This window comes from Elephantulus edwardii, unplaced genomic scaffold (assembly GCF_000299155.1).
Source record: "Elephantulus edwardii isolate Elephantulus edwardi_28Jun2011 unplaced genomic scaffold, EleEdw1.0 scaffold00017, whole genome shotgun sequence".
Taxonomy (NCBI): Eukaryota; Metazoa; Chordata; class Mammalia; order Macroscelidea; family Macroscelididae; genus Elephantulus; species Elephantulus edwardii.
Genome location: NW_006399767.1, coordinates 13,022,223 through 13,039,460, shown reverse-complemented (window position 1 = coordinate 13,039,460; position 17,238 = coordinate 13,022,223).

The window sequence follows — 17,238 nt, the reverse complement described above, 5'->3', positions numbered from 1 at the left end:
CAGTCTGATGGATTTTCAGAGGCAGTTAGTCACACGAGAGGAGATGGCCCAGCTTTCTCCCACGAAGCTGCTCGTGGATTTTACCCACGTGCCTTTGGGATTGTAGGGCAGCTTCCTGCCACCAGGCCAGCTGCCATCAGGTGGGCTATGACTCATAATGACCCTGTGAACAATATATCTGAACTTTGCTCTGCTCCATTCTCCCCGCCTCTGATATACTCAAGCCCTTTGTTACAGTCACTCCACCTTGTTAACGGTCTTCCTCTCTTTCTCTGAGTCTCCACCTTTCCCATCATGATGTCTTTTTTCAAAGGCTGGCCGCTCCTGACAATACACTTCCTGGCAATATTACATATACAAAAGTGTGAGACAAAGTTTCATCATCCATGCCGCTGAGGAGCATTCTGGGTGCACATCCTCCGAGACAGACTTGTTTGTTCTTTTGGCAATCCATGAGATGGTCAGTGCTCTTCTCCAACACCACAATTTAAAGGCATCTAGGACTGCAGCCTCCAATATGGATTGAAACTCAACATCAAGAAAACAAAGATTTTCACCAACTGGGCTGATTGGCAACATCATGATAGACGGCGAAGAGATGGAGATTGTTAACAGCTTTAGTTTGCTTGACTCCACAATCCACACTCTTGATACTAGCATCCAGGAAATCAAAAGATTAATTGCATTGGGAAAGTCTGCTGTCAGAGATCTTTCCAAAGTACTGAAGAGCAATGATGTCAGTCTGGAGAGTAAGGTGTGCCTGATCCAGGCCATAATCTTTGCAATTACTTGCTATGCATTGGAAAGCTGGACAACTACTAGGGATGATAGATGCAGAATTGATGCCTTTGAGCTGTGGTGCTAGAGAAGAGTGTTGCATATATCATGGACTGCTAGATCCATATTGAAGTTTGGATCTTGGTCTTCTGCAGCAAGCACTTCAAGTCCTCCTCACTTTCAGCATCAAGTGCATAATACAGGTTGTTGATGAGTCTTTCTCCTTAGATGCAGGTAAGCAGATAGATGAATAACTTTCCAGGCAGGGCCCAGGACACTTCAGTGTCTGCCTTCAGTGAGGCATTTGTGTGCAAGTCTAGATCTTTGCTGAAGCCATGATCCCTTCTAGACACCCAATGGGCACAGGAATTACCCATCTGTGCTGCAGTCCTGAAGGCACACGGTTCAAGGTCACCAGCTGCTCTGTGGGAGAAGGATAGTCAATCTCCTCTCATGCAATTAACAGCTTCTGACCAGAGGGTCAGAAAGAACAACAACCACTTTTTCAGGGAGCACTGGTGGACTAGTGGAAAGAAGCTGTGCTGCAATCCTGAAAGTACATGGTTCAAATCTCCCAGCTGCTCCATAGGAGAGCAATGGACAATCTCCTCCCACGTGATTAACTGCCTCTGACAACCCACCAGAGGGTCAGCTGTGGGTCAGCTCCAACTCGATGGTACACAAAGACCACCACCACTTCAGGGAGTTCTGATGGATTAATGGTAAGGAGCTGTGTTGTATTCCTGAAAGTAAATGGTTCAAATCCACCAGTGGCTCCACAGAGAAAGGATGGTCCATCTTCTCTTGTGCCCCAGAAAACCCACCAGAGGGTCAACTATGGGTTGGTTCTGACTCAATGGTAAGCAACAGCCACGTCTTAGGTCTGCCGTTGCAAATTGCCACAACCTTGCCGGGTGAAGACAACACAAATGTACTTTCTCACGGGCCTTGAGATTAAATATACAAAATCAAAGCATCAGTAGGGCCCACTCCCTCAAAAGGCTGTAGGGTGAAGCCTTTGTCACTCCTTCTAGCTTCTGGTTGCCCAAGTGTTTCGTGGTTTGCAGCATCATGACCACAGTCTCTGCCACTGACTGCGCATGCCCTTCCTCTCTGTCTCTGTTTTCTATCTAAGGACAGTGCCATTGGATTTAGGACCTACCCTCTCAAGATCCTTAGCAAAATTATATCAGCAAAGACCTTTTATTCAAATGTAATCCCACCCACAGATACTGGGGATTAGGTTTTGGGTATATTTCAGGGAATGAGGTTCACCATTCAGCCTAGACATTTTCACTTGTGCAACCTGGAAAGGTAACTCCAGCTTCCCCTCCAAACCCTGGAGCAGCTCTGACCTGCAGCAAGTTTACCCAAGAGGCCTGCCTGCGAGGGGGCTGCGGGGACACACCTCTCCTTTGGTTGGCTATCATTGGTTTGCAGGAATGCAATCTGATTTGTTTCAGGCATTTGTTTCCATGGTCTAAATATTTTCTGTTCAAGCTACCAACCAGCAGGTCAACCGGCTGGCAAAATACTCGCAGACTTGCCGGAGTGAACCGGCTCCAGCCCATTGCTGCTAGGGAGTGACTAAGCCTTGGTTTGCCTGGGAATGAATGAGCTGCAGGTGGCAAGGACTCAAGCCCCACCCAAAGAGATGTCCTATTAAATCACATGATGGGGTAAAAGGCAACAGGCTGTCCTGGGAGGAGACTGCCTTGGGATCCGCCCAGCAGTCCTTGAACCCCAACGCTCACCTTTTCCTCAAGCTGCTCTCTCACTGGGACTTAGTTCAGTATTTCTTTTCCTGTGAGTAGAGGTTTGTGCCTCTCCCCTCAGACTGAGGGTTTCTTCTCCTCTCAGTCCCAAGCATTTACCTTCCCAGCTGTGTTTTTGTACTGAGTGTCACCCAGGAAGCCAGGGGATTAAGGCTGGGGACAGCGCTCCAAAAGGAGGGAAGTGCTGGTGAAGGCCATGTCCTTGAGCACTGGCTCAGGCAGACCAGGTTGCTGCCAAGAGGTGACAATTTGAAGCAGTCAGCAGTTGGCATTATTAAGTGCCTGCTGTATGCCAGGCCCAAGAGGGTGCTTTGGAAGACAGTGGGCTCGTGCACAGTGGCGGGCCTCCTGAGGAGGACTCTGAGGACAGCAGGATGTTGGATGCTGGGGGCTGGATACACAGGGTTCTGGGGACAAGTGAAGAGTGGGCTTCACAATTCAGGTCGCCTCCCCCAGGGAGATCTTACTGAGGTCAGTGCCTGGGTTCTGGTCCAGGGCAGTGGATCTGTGGCCTCTAAGTTAGGGGTCCACAAGAACCCCCTCTGCTGCTCTTGACACTAATCCTACACATACTTGGTCCTGTTCTGGTCCATGATTTGTTCCTTGTTTTCACTGCAGTTTATTTCCCCCTGGCCCCACCCAAATTTCCCCCCAGCTTACTGCCTTTAAGCAAGCCCCACATCTAGAGATTCCAGCTTGATCCAATGAGTGAAGACCAAGAGGTCATTCTGCTGCCTTAAGCCAACGTCCTCTCTTTCTACCCCAAAGGCTGAGCACAGGACTGATCAGAGGTGGAAAAGGGCCTTAGGGATCCTATTCTCAGACTAACTGGCAGATAAGCCCCTTTCTGTCTCCTAGGGGCCCCAAGTTCCTCAGAACTCTGTTTAAAGAGCACTCTTGCGCATCAGGGTGTGTGGGTGGCCCCCTGGGGCCTGAACCTCACTCCGCTCCACCAACCACTTCCTTCATCCTGAGCACTGACAATGGCTCAGAGGCAGGACCACAGATGAGGGCCCAGGGGCTGGCTGATAAACTGGTCTTTCCCCTGTTCGTCTTGTGGCTTAATGGCTGGTGGGCTGTTTGATCTGCAGACCCAGGATGGAAAGAATCTTGTCCAAGGGGTGGAGTTCCAGATCCATGTACAGGGGCTCCTTCCTAAGGGTCCCCAATGTTTGGCATATCTCCTCACTGGAGTACCAACCTCTTCTAAGGCCCCTCCTCAGGAAACAAGGGGGTCCCCTGAGTCTCCTCAGTGATGCCCACTGCTCAGCATGCTCCTACTGGTCTGCATTACTCTGCTGTCTAGCCGTCTCCTCCCCCCAATCACGTCTCCCCGCTCCAACAGCAGGGTGGTGAAAATCCAGGGATGACTGAACGTGAACTGTGTATTAGATGATAGTAAGGAAATTGTTTTATTCAGTGTGACAATTGCATGGTGGCTTATACAGAATATTGAGGGTGGTTTTCTTAAACAAGAAATGTATTGTAACGTAATTAGGGGTAACGTCATAATATCTGTAATTTACTTTAAAGTATTTCTGCACAGAAAGAAAAGGTGAAGCAATCTAGAAAAATGTTCATTGTTCTATCTTGATAATGGATAATTACAGCCTCATTGTGCTGTTCTCTCTGCTTATATGAATGTCAAAAAATTTGTACAATAAAACGTCAAAAGAAAAGGAACACACACTTGGTCTGCGCTTGTGTGTGAATGCTGACTCTACCCCTTCCCTGCTGTGTGACCCTAAGCAAGTTACCTACCCACTCTGGGACTCATTCCCTTTGTTATTAAATGGTGCAATACACTTCTTTCAATATCTCTTCCAGAATGGTAGTTGGTTGTAACATGAACAGAGTATGAGGAGGGCGAGGAAGGAAGGATCTTCTCAAATTGCGACCCTCAGCTTCTCTGACCCCAGGAAGCAGCAACTCATTGCCAGTCTGACACATAGTGACCTGCCATCAGGTTTCCAAGGCCAGAAGACTTTTTAAATTTCTTTTTCTTTTATATTGGTTTGCATACAAAGTTCATATATATGTGTTTCACACTATCCTTTACTTACATTGTGTGACATACAATCATTCCCATTCATTGTATATAATAAAATTAATCACCATTGAACTATGCCCACCATTACCCCGTCTTTACAGATCGCCACCAGATCTTTCCCATTTCCTTAACCCCTCCATTCCTCCCTCCACCACCAACTTGTGGGACCCTATGAGTTCCTCCATGCCTATCTTTAGCCCTCTGCTCCCACCCCTTCCCACCTTGGTTCCCTATCCACATTTTACTATTTATCCTTCCATTTTTACAAGAACGGTCTTTTGTAGTATTTGTTCTTATGAGGCTAAGTTTGTTTACTCAGCATAATGCTGTCCAGTCCCTCTCAAGTTATAAAGTGATTTTCAAAATCATTGTTCCTGAGTGTTGCGTAGCATTCCATACCACAATTTCTCAACTCATTCAATTGTCGTTGCACATTTGGGTTGTTTCTATGTTCTTGGGATAGTGAATAATGCTGCTATGAACATTGGTGCACAAATTTCCACTTGTATCTCAGTTCTAATTTCCTCTGGGTATACTCCAAGCAGTGGAATGTCTATGTTCAGCTTTTTGAGGCTATACCAAACTGACTTCCAGAGTGGTTGTACCATTTTACAATCCCACCAGCAGTGTATGAGAGTTGCCACCTCTCCATATTCTCTCCAACATTTATTACTTACTGTTCTAACAAACTTTGCCATGGCTACTGGGGTGAGATGGTACCTCATTGTGGTTTTGATTTGCATCTCTCTTATTGCCAGTGATTTTGAGCATTTCTTCACGTGTCTGTTGGCCATCGAATGTCCTTCTCTTTGAAAAACCTTTCCATCCCTTTTACCCATTTTGTAATTGGGTTACTGATCTTTTGCTCATGGAGGCCTAAGGCCATAAGTCTTAACGAGAGGAGATGGCCTCATCTTTCTCCCTGGGAGCGGCTGATTGGTTCAAACCACCCATCTTTCAGTTAGTGGCCCAACACTTAGCTTGTCACATCACCACGGTCCTTAAATAAGGAGTGGTTAATAATACTAAGGTCTCTGGCTTGTGCTCATTTACCAAACTAAACATTGGTGATTTGGACCCACTCAGCTGTGCCAAGGAAGAAAGACCTGGAAATCTGTTTTTATAAGATTAAAGTACAGAAAATCCTGGGGAGCAAATCTTTTTTGATAAGTGGGGTCATCATGAGCGGGGACTGACTATGCAACAGGTTTAGTTGGGGGGGGAGGTTGTTGTTTTTCCCTGTTGACTTGATTGTATTATTATTTAAGCATTTTTGGTTTTTTCTTGTTATGTACCATTCAAGTTGGATCCAACTGGCACAGGAGGAGATTGCCCCTCCTTCTCTAGAGGAGCATCTGGTGGATTAGAACCACACACCTTCAGGATGGCAGCATAGCTTCATGCCACTAGGCACCAAAGATTTGTTTGTATTATTATTGCTATTTAATGATGTGACTTGAGTCCCTGGGTGGCACAGACAGGGACATGCAAAACCATGCACGGTTGCTAGCTGAAAGGTGGGAGGTTTGCGTCTACCCAGAGGCACCTCTAAAGGAAGTCCTGTCAATCAACCACTGATGACCCTGTGAAGTCACCCTCACACACGTGGGCTGCCATAAATTGGAGGCCACTCAACAACAACTGCTTGTGTTAATAACATTACTTTGACCAGCACTCAGAGACCCCAAGTCCATGCCAAGGGTAGGTATTTAATGCTGGGGAGAAGAACATAGGAGAATCGGGACCTCTCTTAGCAGCACCAATGAACAAAAAATTGGTTCTTTTCTCCACTTTATGTCTAGTTCAGGAGCCAAGTCTGCTCTAAAGACAGTCAGGCCTGGAATCAAACTCCACACCATCCGCACAGAGCTCCAGGGTGGGGAACGGTGCGAGCCCCGTCTTGAGGACAAGGGCAGTGGGGCACACGGCTGGTAACGGGAGAAGGCCAAGGCTTTCCTATTTTGGGAGGCAGGAGGCAGCAGGTGGCTGGCTGGGGCTGGGACATGTGAACCACCCTGTCGGGGGCCATGTGGCCAGCAGCAGGGCAGCCTGGCACTGCCAGGCACAGAGCAGGCCCCTCGTGAGCCCACCAGTCAGATGCACTTGTAGCCACGGGGGAGGATCTGGTTTCTCCAACACAAAGATCACCTCCCTGATGCACAGTCAGGAAGAAGAAAAATTACCCAGACTCCTTCTACCTCCAGAGCCCACAGAGAAGCAGTTTCAGGGGCCTAAACATTTTGTGAAGCCATCATCTCAGGGGGAATTACAGGCCTACCTTCAGGGAGTCCCATTCCAAGGGGACACACAACCTTGTTCTCAGGGACCCCCAGTTTTAGATGAAAACACACCCCTTCCTTCAGAGTGCCCCAAGCTGAGCCTGGCCCTCAGGAAGCCCTTCTGAGAGGAGCCCCAGCCTGAGGTGAACAAATAGCCCCTGCGTTGGAAAGCAACAAATCTGAGTAAAGACACCCATTCTTAAAGGAAGGCCAGCCCTATTGGTGAGGGCCCAGAGGCTACAGGGGCTGGAGCACCCCAGGAGGTAGTGGTCAGGCCCTGAACACTGGCCACCTAGGATGCTGCAGCTTCCTTTGGGAGCCAAGTTATTTTGGGGTGAGCAAGAGGAGCAGGCGACTTCCCAGATTAAAATAGCTTTCTGGGGTTGTCATTCCTGAGCCGTGTTCGGCTCCCAGCGGCATGCTTGTCACACGGCTGTGTTCCACCTGCCCCTCCCAGGCAGGATGGACAGAGCCAGGATGGCACTTCTCGCGGGGATGGGGCTGGGAGGGGTGGTGGAGTGGAGGTGGAGCAGAGATGAGCCTTGTTTCCTAATCAGGGCACGGTGAGAATGAGGCTCTGGCCTTCAGGGCCACCGAAAGCTGCCCATCACGGATCCAGCTGCTCCTTCTTATGGAGGCTGCCAGCCCCCTCCCTCCGTAAGCCTTCCCGGATTGACTGCAGCTGCAGGAAGCCCTGAGCCTCCACATGCCGCCCCAGTGGGGTGACCAGTCAGCACTTTCACTCCTTCAGATGATAGGCATCAAACTGTCAAGTTCCCTCAACAGCAACTCTTGTTTGTTTGTTGTTAGTATTATTTAGATTTGGGGTTCCCTCATCAAACTGTGGCTCATGGAGATCAGTACTGAGCTTTTTCCACCACAGGAGTTCCATGAGGAAAAGAACTAAAATCTCTTTCACTAGATTGGGGACTTTAAGAAATTAGGGCTGTGTCTCCACTCACACTGGGGCACCCTGAGCACAGGGCCGTATCTCCTCCGAGACTGGAACACTCTGAAGACAGGACTGACTCTCCACTCAGACTGGAGCTCCCTGAGGGCAGGCCTGTGTCCCTCCTCAGACTGGAGCTCCCTGAGGGCAGGCCTGTGTCCCTTCTCAGACTGAAGCTCCCTGAGGGCAGGTCTGTGTCCCTCCTCAGACTGAAGCTCCCTGAGGGCAGGCCTGTGTCCCTCCTCAGACTAGGGCTCCCTGAGGACAGGGCCAGATCTCCCTTTCAGAGTGGGGTTTCCTGAGGGCAGAACTATGCCTTTCCATCACATTATTTCTGGCCTAACAGAAAGTTGACCGAGGACACAGGAGTCAGGCTCTCATGGTAATTCTGGCATCATTTTGCCCCAAGGGCCGTGGCCTCCTTGGCAAAGATGCTCTGGCCCATGAATCCAAGTTCAGACCCTAAAGTGGATACAGGTATTCACAGACTCCATTGCCTCAGGCCTGTTACTTCCAGCTCCACCAAGGCCGCAGCCTGCACTGGGTCATGAGGATAAGAGCAGTCCTTCCTCCCGGCCCCGCAGGAAGGCTTAGATGAGATAATTTGAACAACGGGCCTGGCATGGTGCCCAGTGCAGGCCATGTGCCTAATACCAAAACGGAATCAAGCCCACTGGTAGGGAAAAAGGTAAACCAAAGAATGTCCTGGCAGGGCCAATTCTCAGACCATTAGTGAGTTAGTCAAGGCCATAGGTCCCATGACCCCAGAGCCTGGGGCCAAGACTGGCCTTGGAAGGCCATTGAGTGACCCAGGTCACTGTCTGGGCCAGGCCTGCTGTTTAGGAACAGGATAGGTCTGACTGCTAAATGGGAATGTTTGCCCCTCCTCCCCACTCCACAGCTCCTGCAACTCTGTCCCGCTGCCCTCAGGCCACCAGCTCCAGCTGTCTCTAGTCTCTGTCCCTAACAACCCCCCCACCCTCATCCGTCCTTGGTCGCACTCCCCCATGGAAGGGTCCAGCTACTAAGCACGTGTGACAGGCAGCGTGGGGCGACCCCTCTGAACTGGACAGAGGGCTGGGGCCAGACACAGACAATATAAATGCATCTTAGAGTTTATATTGTGGGGGCCAGGAGTACACACCAGCCAGCTGGCTGCTGCCCCTGTTTATTCCTTGAAGGTCATAGTCAGGGCGCCACCACAGGAAGGGGCGGGGAAAATGCTTGGGTGGCTGCAGCTGTGAGAACATCAGCATCCTGGGACCCCAGGATCCTCATCAACCTCACAGGCCAGCCCCTCCTGCCCTGTCCCTCCTGGCCAGCCTCCTGTGTGGATGATGCTGTGATGCCCGGGAGACAGAGGACAGAGCAGCCTCCTGAGCTTGCCATTCGGGGCCCCTCGGTCATCTGGATTTTTGGTCCCCTGGACCTGCCTGGGAACCGAGCATAGACCTCAATGTGTTTCCTTGGCTGGGGCCGGGCTGCGTCTGACTTGGGTGAATCATTAGTAATGCCGTTCTTGGGATCTTTCTGAGAGATCTTATCCATCTGGGTAAGTCTCATCCCTGAGAACATTCTCCTACCCTAGGAAGCAGCCTTTGCCGAACTCACCCACTGTCTGCATAGGAAGGTAGCCTCCCAAAGGACATGCTGGCTCTAAGCCTCACCCACAGCCGTCTGTAGCTCCTGTGTTCAAGATCAACGTCAACAGTGCCCTCAAAGTGATGCATTTTACAGCGGAGGAAGCTGAGACTCCTCAAGTGGTGAAGTCAGGATTTGAACCAAGATCTGCCTCCCTCTGATCTCCCTGCACAATCCTTTCCAATTCCTGCCCACTCACACCCCCAGGAGCTTAGGTGCCTCTGGGAGCAGAAACCATTCTCCAGGAAAGCCTGGGCCCCGCCTTCTTCCCTCACTGCATGGGAGAAGCAGAGGGCATCAGCCAGTGCATTCGTTCTAACAGGCAGTGCCAAGTCCTGTGCCAAGCACTGACAGGAAGATCAACGAGTGATATAGTAATAATAACAGCAGAAATATCGATAGCTAATGTTTGTAAAAGGAACCTGGGGGCACAACTGTTAGCACTCTGTTACTAACTGAAACCTTTGCCACACTTCAAATGCCCCCAGTCGCTCTGCAGGAGAAAAGACTTGGTCATCTATCCCCATAAACACCACAGAAAACTCCATGAGGCAGTTCTCCTCTGTCATATGGGAACGCTGTAAGTTGGAATCAGCTGGGCAACACCTAATAGAGATGCTTCTTGGGCATTTACTGTGTACCTGGCTCTGTCCTAAGCATTCTTTACACAGTGTCTCAAGGAATTTTCACTCAATTCTGTAGGATTCAGTATTATCACTAAGCCCAAGAAAAAGACGTTAAATGACTCGTCCACAGCCATGCAACCTAGAAAGTATCAGGACTTACGTTGCGGTAAAGAGCCGATGTGCCGTATGTAGGAGACCTGAGTGGAGCCTGATTTACAAAGTAGGGAGCTCTGGTGGCTTAGTGGATAAGGAGTTGCACTGTCAATCCAAAGGCACTTGGTTTGAATCCACTCGATGCTTTGTGGGAATAAGACAGGCAGTCTCCTCCCTTGGGATCCACAGCACCTGAAAACCTACGAGGGTCATCTAGGAACTAGGGTACATAACAATCAGTTAGACAGCTATGCACATGCACGCACAACCAGTGAGAGGGCACCGGAGGAACTGGAGTAGTGCAGGATGGATTAAGGAAAAGTTATGAGTCAGGACGTCGACCATTCCCAACGGCGTGAGGCCTTGGAGCAACACTAACTCTCCGAGGGGTCACTCGTGATTTTGCACAGAGTGGTGGCCTTGGAGTGATTGAATGGGGGCAAAATGAGAGCTGAGAAGGAGGTAGTAAGTGAGGAGAAAGCAGAGTCAGGGTGCTGATGGTGAGGATAAGGGTGTCAGAGATGGAGGCGATGGGAGTGATCTCAGACATGCAGACAATGCAGTGATGTCAGACGGAGGCAATGTAGTGATGTCAGAGACGGAGGTGACGGTAGTGTAGTCAGAAAAAGATGGTATGTGATATGGAGTTTCAGCGATGGTAATGATGGGAGGTGAAGATGGACATGGGATTAGTGACCGAAGCAAGAACATACGTGCCGTTTGCCTTATTCTATACTGCACGTTCAGGAACTCCTGTGACATAGTGGGCTAAGCCTTGTGCTGCTAGGCAAGAGGCTGCTGGTTAGCTGCTCCCCAGGGGAAAGATGCTGAGGGGCAGGTCTCCCCTGTCCTATGGGGTTGCTATGAGACTGGAAGGCAGTGAGTAGATACTCGCCTTTATCGTTTACACCAGCCTTGAACCATCTCTATCCTCACAGCTTAAAGGTGGCCATTTTTATCCTCATTTCTCAAACAATGATACTGAGATACAAGCAAGTTGAACTTTGCATGCCCACGGTCACATGGCCGGTAAGCAGCTGAAGCAGGACGTCACAGGTCCTCTGCCTTCAGGATCTATGGCTCCCGGCTTGCCCCATACCTGAGGGGGTGCCAGGACCTGTAGGTGACAGTGCAAGCACTGAGGTCAAGTCTGCGTTCCAAGCATGGTGAGCTCAGCCGTTTTCCACTTGGGGCCAGGGATTGACAGGACTGAGATGGCAGGCAGAGCTGTCAACCTGACTGGCTACGTGCTGTGTGACCTCCTCTGGGTGGGGGCCGAGGCAGACGTCAGCTGCCAGGTGACAGTGGGCCTGCAGAGCCAGTGGGCCTGGCAGGAGCCCCACGCACCAAGGGCATGAAGTCAGGGGCAGGAAATAATCCCAGAGTCAGGGGCAGGCTTGCTTTGGGGGAGAATTCCTGGAAAGTTCTGCTCTGACTGGCATCAGGCTGGGACCTCTGCACAGGCTTTTCCATTTAGGAGCAAGTTTATTAATAAATCCTGCCCCTGCCTTTACTAAGGGGGAAAGATGGGGCTTCCAGCGTCACAGCAGGGACAAAAAATCCTCTCCTTTCTCGTGTGTGTGTGTGTGTGTGTGTGTGTGTGTGTGTGTGTGTGTGTGTGTGTGGCGGCGGCGGCGGCGGCGGCGGCGGTGGTGGTGTGTAATGAGCTCTTAGGTCTAGCTTGGGGATGCAGCCCCGAGGTTGCATTTCCACACTCCACGTTCCATAGCCCCCTCTGCTTCAGCCACAGACTCCAGGGGCTCAGGAACAGCAGCAGAATCTGGGTGGGTGGTGCATACAGAACGTGGTGGCCTGTCTGTGTGACTAGGTACAAACATGGGTCCTGAGTAGAACAGTGAGATTATAATAGGCTTCTGAGGGTGCCCGAGTGCGTGGGGTCGTGCACATTGACCTGAAAGTATGCGAAACTATGTGTGCATCTGGGTGATGGATACAGGAGGCCGTAGGTGAGGGAGGTGGGAAAGGCGCTAAGGCCCAGGGAAATCTTGGCCTCCTCCCAGGCAGCTCATTAGCACCTAAGACCTAAATTTACTGCTGCTGCTCCCCTACCCAGCAACTCTGCCCTCATTAGGCCCCCGCCCCTTTCCCCCCTGGGTTGGCAGAGCAGGGCAGAATCCCCAGGGGGAGGAGGTAAAGGCCTGTGGCAGAGAAGGGGAGGCCGGGAACAGAACTTAATATAGTCACAGGGCAGGCAGAGGAGGATGTCGGCTCCTATTACACCTGCCACCTCACCCCATCATATGACCAGCTCCTGCTGCTGAGGTGTGAGCAGAGTGAAGGCCCCAGGCCCCCTGGCATTGCTGGGGGTTGCCCTTTGCTCTGCCCACCTCCTAACATGCATATCCTTATAAGGAGAGGATGTGGGGCTCCAGGGTCCCCTGCTACCTCAACTTTCCCCCCATTTCCTCCTCCCAGAAAGCACCCAGCCCAGCCAGTTCCACACTCAGTGTGGCTCTAGGCTGGCTCAGCTGGGTGGTCCTGAGCTCCAGTGAACCCAACTAGGAAAAATAGGAAAAGATAAGGGTCCCCAATGCCAATCCGGAACCGCCCCTGAGATGACTTGGCCTGGTCTGAATCTTTACCCACCTCCCTTCCAGGGTACCCCAGATCCGTGGTCCCAGAAAGGGGTGTGAACGCTGGGGTGAAGAGAAGCAAGGTCAGCAGCCACCTCTCACTCGCTGCAGGAGAAACAGTGAGCAAGCCATGAAAAGCAGGTCCAAGACAACCTCCTCCTATAAGCCTTTCTAGGCAGAAACCCTGGTGTCCACATTAACAAAGAGAAACCCCATTCCCAGGAAAGCCCAGAGCTGCCCTCAAGGAGCCCCAGCCTGATGGAGTCATTACCTCAAATCCCCTCTCATGAGGTTCCTGTGTGACCCTGGGAAGTTATACAACATCATGAGGCCTCAGTTTTCTTATCTGTAAAATGACTTCAAATCCTGCTTGAGGTTTAAGTGGGAGAATGTCATGCACGATATACTTACATGCCTGGCAGACAGGAAAAGCTAAATGAAAGGCAATTATTGACTCCTGGAAGATGCCCTGGTGGTGAAGTGTGTTAGATGTGCTGTTAATCAAAAGGTTGGTGACTTGAGTCCAGCGTTCCCACCAGCTGCGTTGCAGGAGTTCGATGGGGAGTCCCCCTCCGTACAGATTCACAGCCTCAGAAACCCAGGGGAGGCTGGCTGCCGGTCAGAACCCACTTGACAGCAGTTGACCGTTGGAGGTGGAGGGCGATGTTTGTTTTGTTTTCTGTTTTATTGAACCCTGTTAGGAGACCTGGTGGGACAGTGGTCAGGAGCTCATTTGCTAATGGAAAAGTTGGCAGTTGGGACCCATTAGCCACTCCGTGGGAGACAGATGTGGTGGACTGCTTCGGTAAACAGCCTTGGAAACCCTCTGGGCCAGTTCTGCTCTATCCTGTACTCTATCGGTTGAGTCAGAATCAACTCCATGGCCATGGGTTTAGTTTGGTTTCCTTTAGAAGTTGTGCCACTTTAAAAAAAAAAAGTTTTATTGTGGTTTGGGTGAGAGTTTGCAGAGAAAATTGATTTTCCATTCAACAACTCACACAACATTTGGGTTTGTGACATCTATTACAACGCCCCGATGTGACAGTGGTCTTTCCACCTCCTCGTCTTTACTGTTTCCGTTCATCCTTCTTTCTTCTCCTGTTCTGCCCTCTGAGCTTTATCTCAGGGAGAAGCTGCAGCTGACCGTTCCGAGCAGCACACAGCTCCGCAGTGTTACTGTTGTTAGCCCACTGGGCCTATCAAGCGGCTCACAGTTGAGCCACTGGCATGAGTTCAGTTCCAGGCTTGAGGGTGTCTAAGGGCCATAGTCCTGGGGGCTCCATCAACCGCTATCAGACCAGTAAGTGTGGGCTGATTGGTTTTGGAGGTGGTCGTAGTGGTTTTGTTGAGCTTTGAATGAAACTTTGCAGAGTAATTGGTTTTTCATGCCATCATTCATGTAAGTTTTATTTTATAGCATTAAGGACATTTATTCCCAACACTGTAACATCATTTCTTCCACTTCCTGTGATTCTCACTTCCATTCACCCTTTTAACTTATTCCTCCCTGCCTTCTGAGCATTCTCCTCCAACAAACACAGCATGACTGGTTGTTCTAAGGAATGAATCAGTACCTCCCCAGCGTTAAGGTTCACCTTACAAGCATATCTAAAGTCTGACAGATACTTGAGTTCCAGGGGAGAGATTGGTCCCAGACTCAAAGTCAGGGCAGTGGTCTTGGGAACTGAGCTTTATTCCACATTTTTCTCCCACTCTTCCTGGGACCCTCTACTGTGATCCCTATTAGAATTGTCAGGAGTCGGGGAGCCAGATAAAGCTCACATGACACATCAGCCTTTTGCATTAATAGTTCCTATGCATCTTTTCTTTTCTTTGCTCCAGACAAGGAGAAACCAATAGTTGCATTAGTCTACTTTGTTTTTCTTAGAACCCAAAAAACGAGACTCAATAGAATGCAGAAATTATCAAACAATATAATTAATAACATATGCAAGAAAAATCTTGCTGAAGAGAAATACAAGATGTATTTAGAAGAGGCTAAGGCACCAGGGATATCACTGCTGTTGGATCTGGCTGAAAACAGAAAATACCAGAAGGATGTCTATTTGTGCTTTATAGACTATGCAAAGGCATTTGACTATGAGGATCACAATAAATAATGGCTAATATTAAAAGAATGGGAATTCCAGAACACTTAATTACACTCATGTGAAATTTATACCTAGACCAAGAGACTGTTGTCCAAACAGAAAAAGGGAACAGTGCATTGTTTAAAAGCAAGAAAGGTGCATATGCTTTCTCGATACCTATTCACTCTGTATGTTAACAAATCATTCGAGAAGTTGGACTTTATGAAGGAGAACATGGCATCAGAACTGAAGGAAGACTCATCAACAACCTGCATTATGCATACAACACAATTTTGTCTGCTGAAAGTGAGGACTTTAACTACTTGCTGCAGAAGATCAAAGACTATACAGATAGAGACTAGATAGTCTCCGATATAGATTGCATCTCAACATTAAGAAAACCAAATCCTCACCATTGGGTCAATAGACAACATCATGATAGATGGAGAGATGATTGGAATTGTCAACTATTTCTTTTTTTTCCTACTACATTATTTACAAAATTCTAATACATTGTTTTCAAGAACAAATTTTTTCCATTTCCCTCTTGTATTGCCATTAAAATCCTTAGTATTAGCAGTCAAGAAATCAAAAGACATGTTGTACTGGGAAAATCTGCTGTCACGAACCTCTTCAAAGTACTAAAGAGCAACAGTATCAGTTTAAAGAGTAAGGTGCACCTGACCCAAGCCAAGGTCTTTTCCATTCTTTTTATTCATCTGAAAGTTGGACGATGACAAAGGAAGCACTGCTAATTTTGCGTTGTGATGTTGAAGAAGAGTAACGAATATCCACAGACTGACAAAAGAATAAACAAGTCTGTCTTGGAGAAAGGACAACCAGGGTGCTCCTTTGGAGGCAAAGGCAATGAAACTTCTCCTCACATCCTCTTAACATGCTGTTAGGAGAGGCTAATCCTTGGAGAAGGATATTATGGTTGGAAAGGTGGAGGATCAGTGAAAGAGAGGAAGACCTACAACAAGATGGATTGACATGGTGACTTTAACATGGCCTCAAGTATATCAAAGATGATGAGGATGGCACAGGATAGGGCAGGGGTCAGGTCTGTGGTTCACAGAGTGACTATGAGTTGCCATCAACTAGACATCACTTAACAACAACAACAACAACAACAACAACTCTATTTTATGCTTTTCTGTTTTATTCCACATTTTTCTCCCACTCTATCTGGATAGAATTTCCTATTGTGATCCCTTCCAGAGACGTTAGCTGTGGTAATTGGACACCACCTAGTTCTTCTGGTCTCAGAGTCATGGAAGCTGTGGTTTCCGTGGTCCCTTAGTCCTTTAAACTAATTGTTTCCATGAGTATTTTATTTTCTTCACTTTTATTTGTTCCACACAGGGAGAGAAGAATAATTTTATCTTAGATGGTGGCCAACAGTTGCATTCAACAAAGTTGTTGTTGTTGTTGTCAAGTATGGTTCATAGCAACCCTAGATCTGAACTATAGACCTGAACTCCATCCTATCCTGTGCCATCCTCATCATTTCTGACACACTTGAGCCTTTTGCTGTAGTCACTGTGTCAATCATCTATTGAAGGTCTTCTTCTCTTCTACTGATTCTACCTTTCTGAGCATGATGTGCTTTTCCTAGGAATACCCTCTCCTAGCAACATGCCCAAAGTATGTGAGGTGAACCTTCATCATCCTTGCCATCAATGAACACTCTGACTGCACTTTTTCCAAGACATAATCATTTGTTTGTTTTTTTGGCAGTCCATAATATACTCAGTGCTCTTCTCCAAAACTAAAACTCAAAGGCACTGATTATTCTTCTTCTGTCATCCATATTCATAGTCCAGCTCTCAGATGCATAGCCAGATGTCGAAAAGGCCATGACCTGAATTAAGTACACTTTAGTCTTCAAGCTGACATCCTTGCCCCTCAGTAATTTGGAGAGGTCCTTGGCAGCCAACTTACCAAACATACTACATATCTTGATCACCTTGTGTATGTGTGTGTGTTGAGTTTAATATTACAGTTGAAGTTATATATATATGTGTGTGTGTGTGTGTGTGTGTGTGTTATATAAGTGATATATATATATAAACTATCTTTCCTTTTTAAAATTTTTTCTTTTATTTGTTCATTATTACACATTTCCCCCCTTTTCCTTCTCCCTCTCCCACCCCACCCTGCCATGTACCCCATGTTCCAGATTGTTCTCATACATTGTTGTTGTTATGTGCCGTCGAGTCATTTGCAACTCATAGTGACCCTATGTACAACAGCCCTAAACCCTGCTCTATCCTGTGCCAATCGCATTGCCTCTGACACACC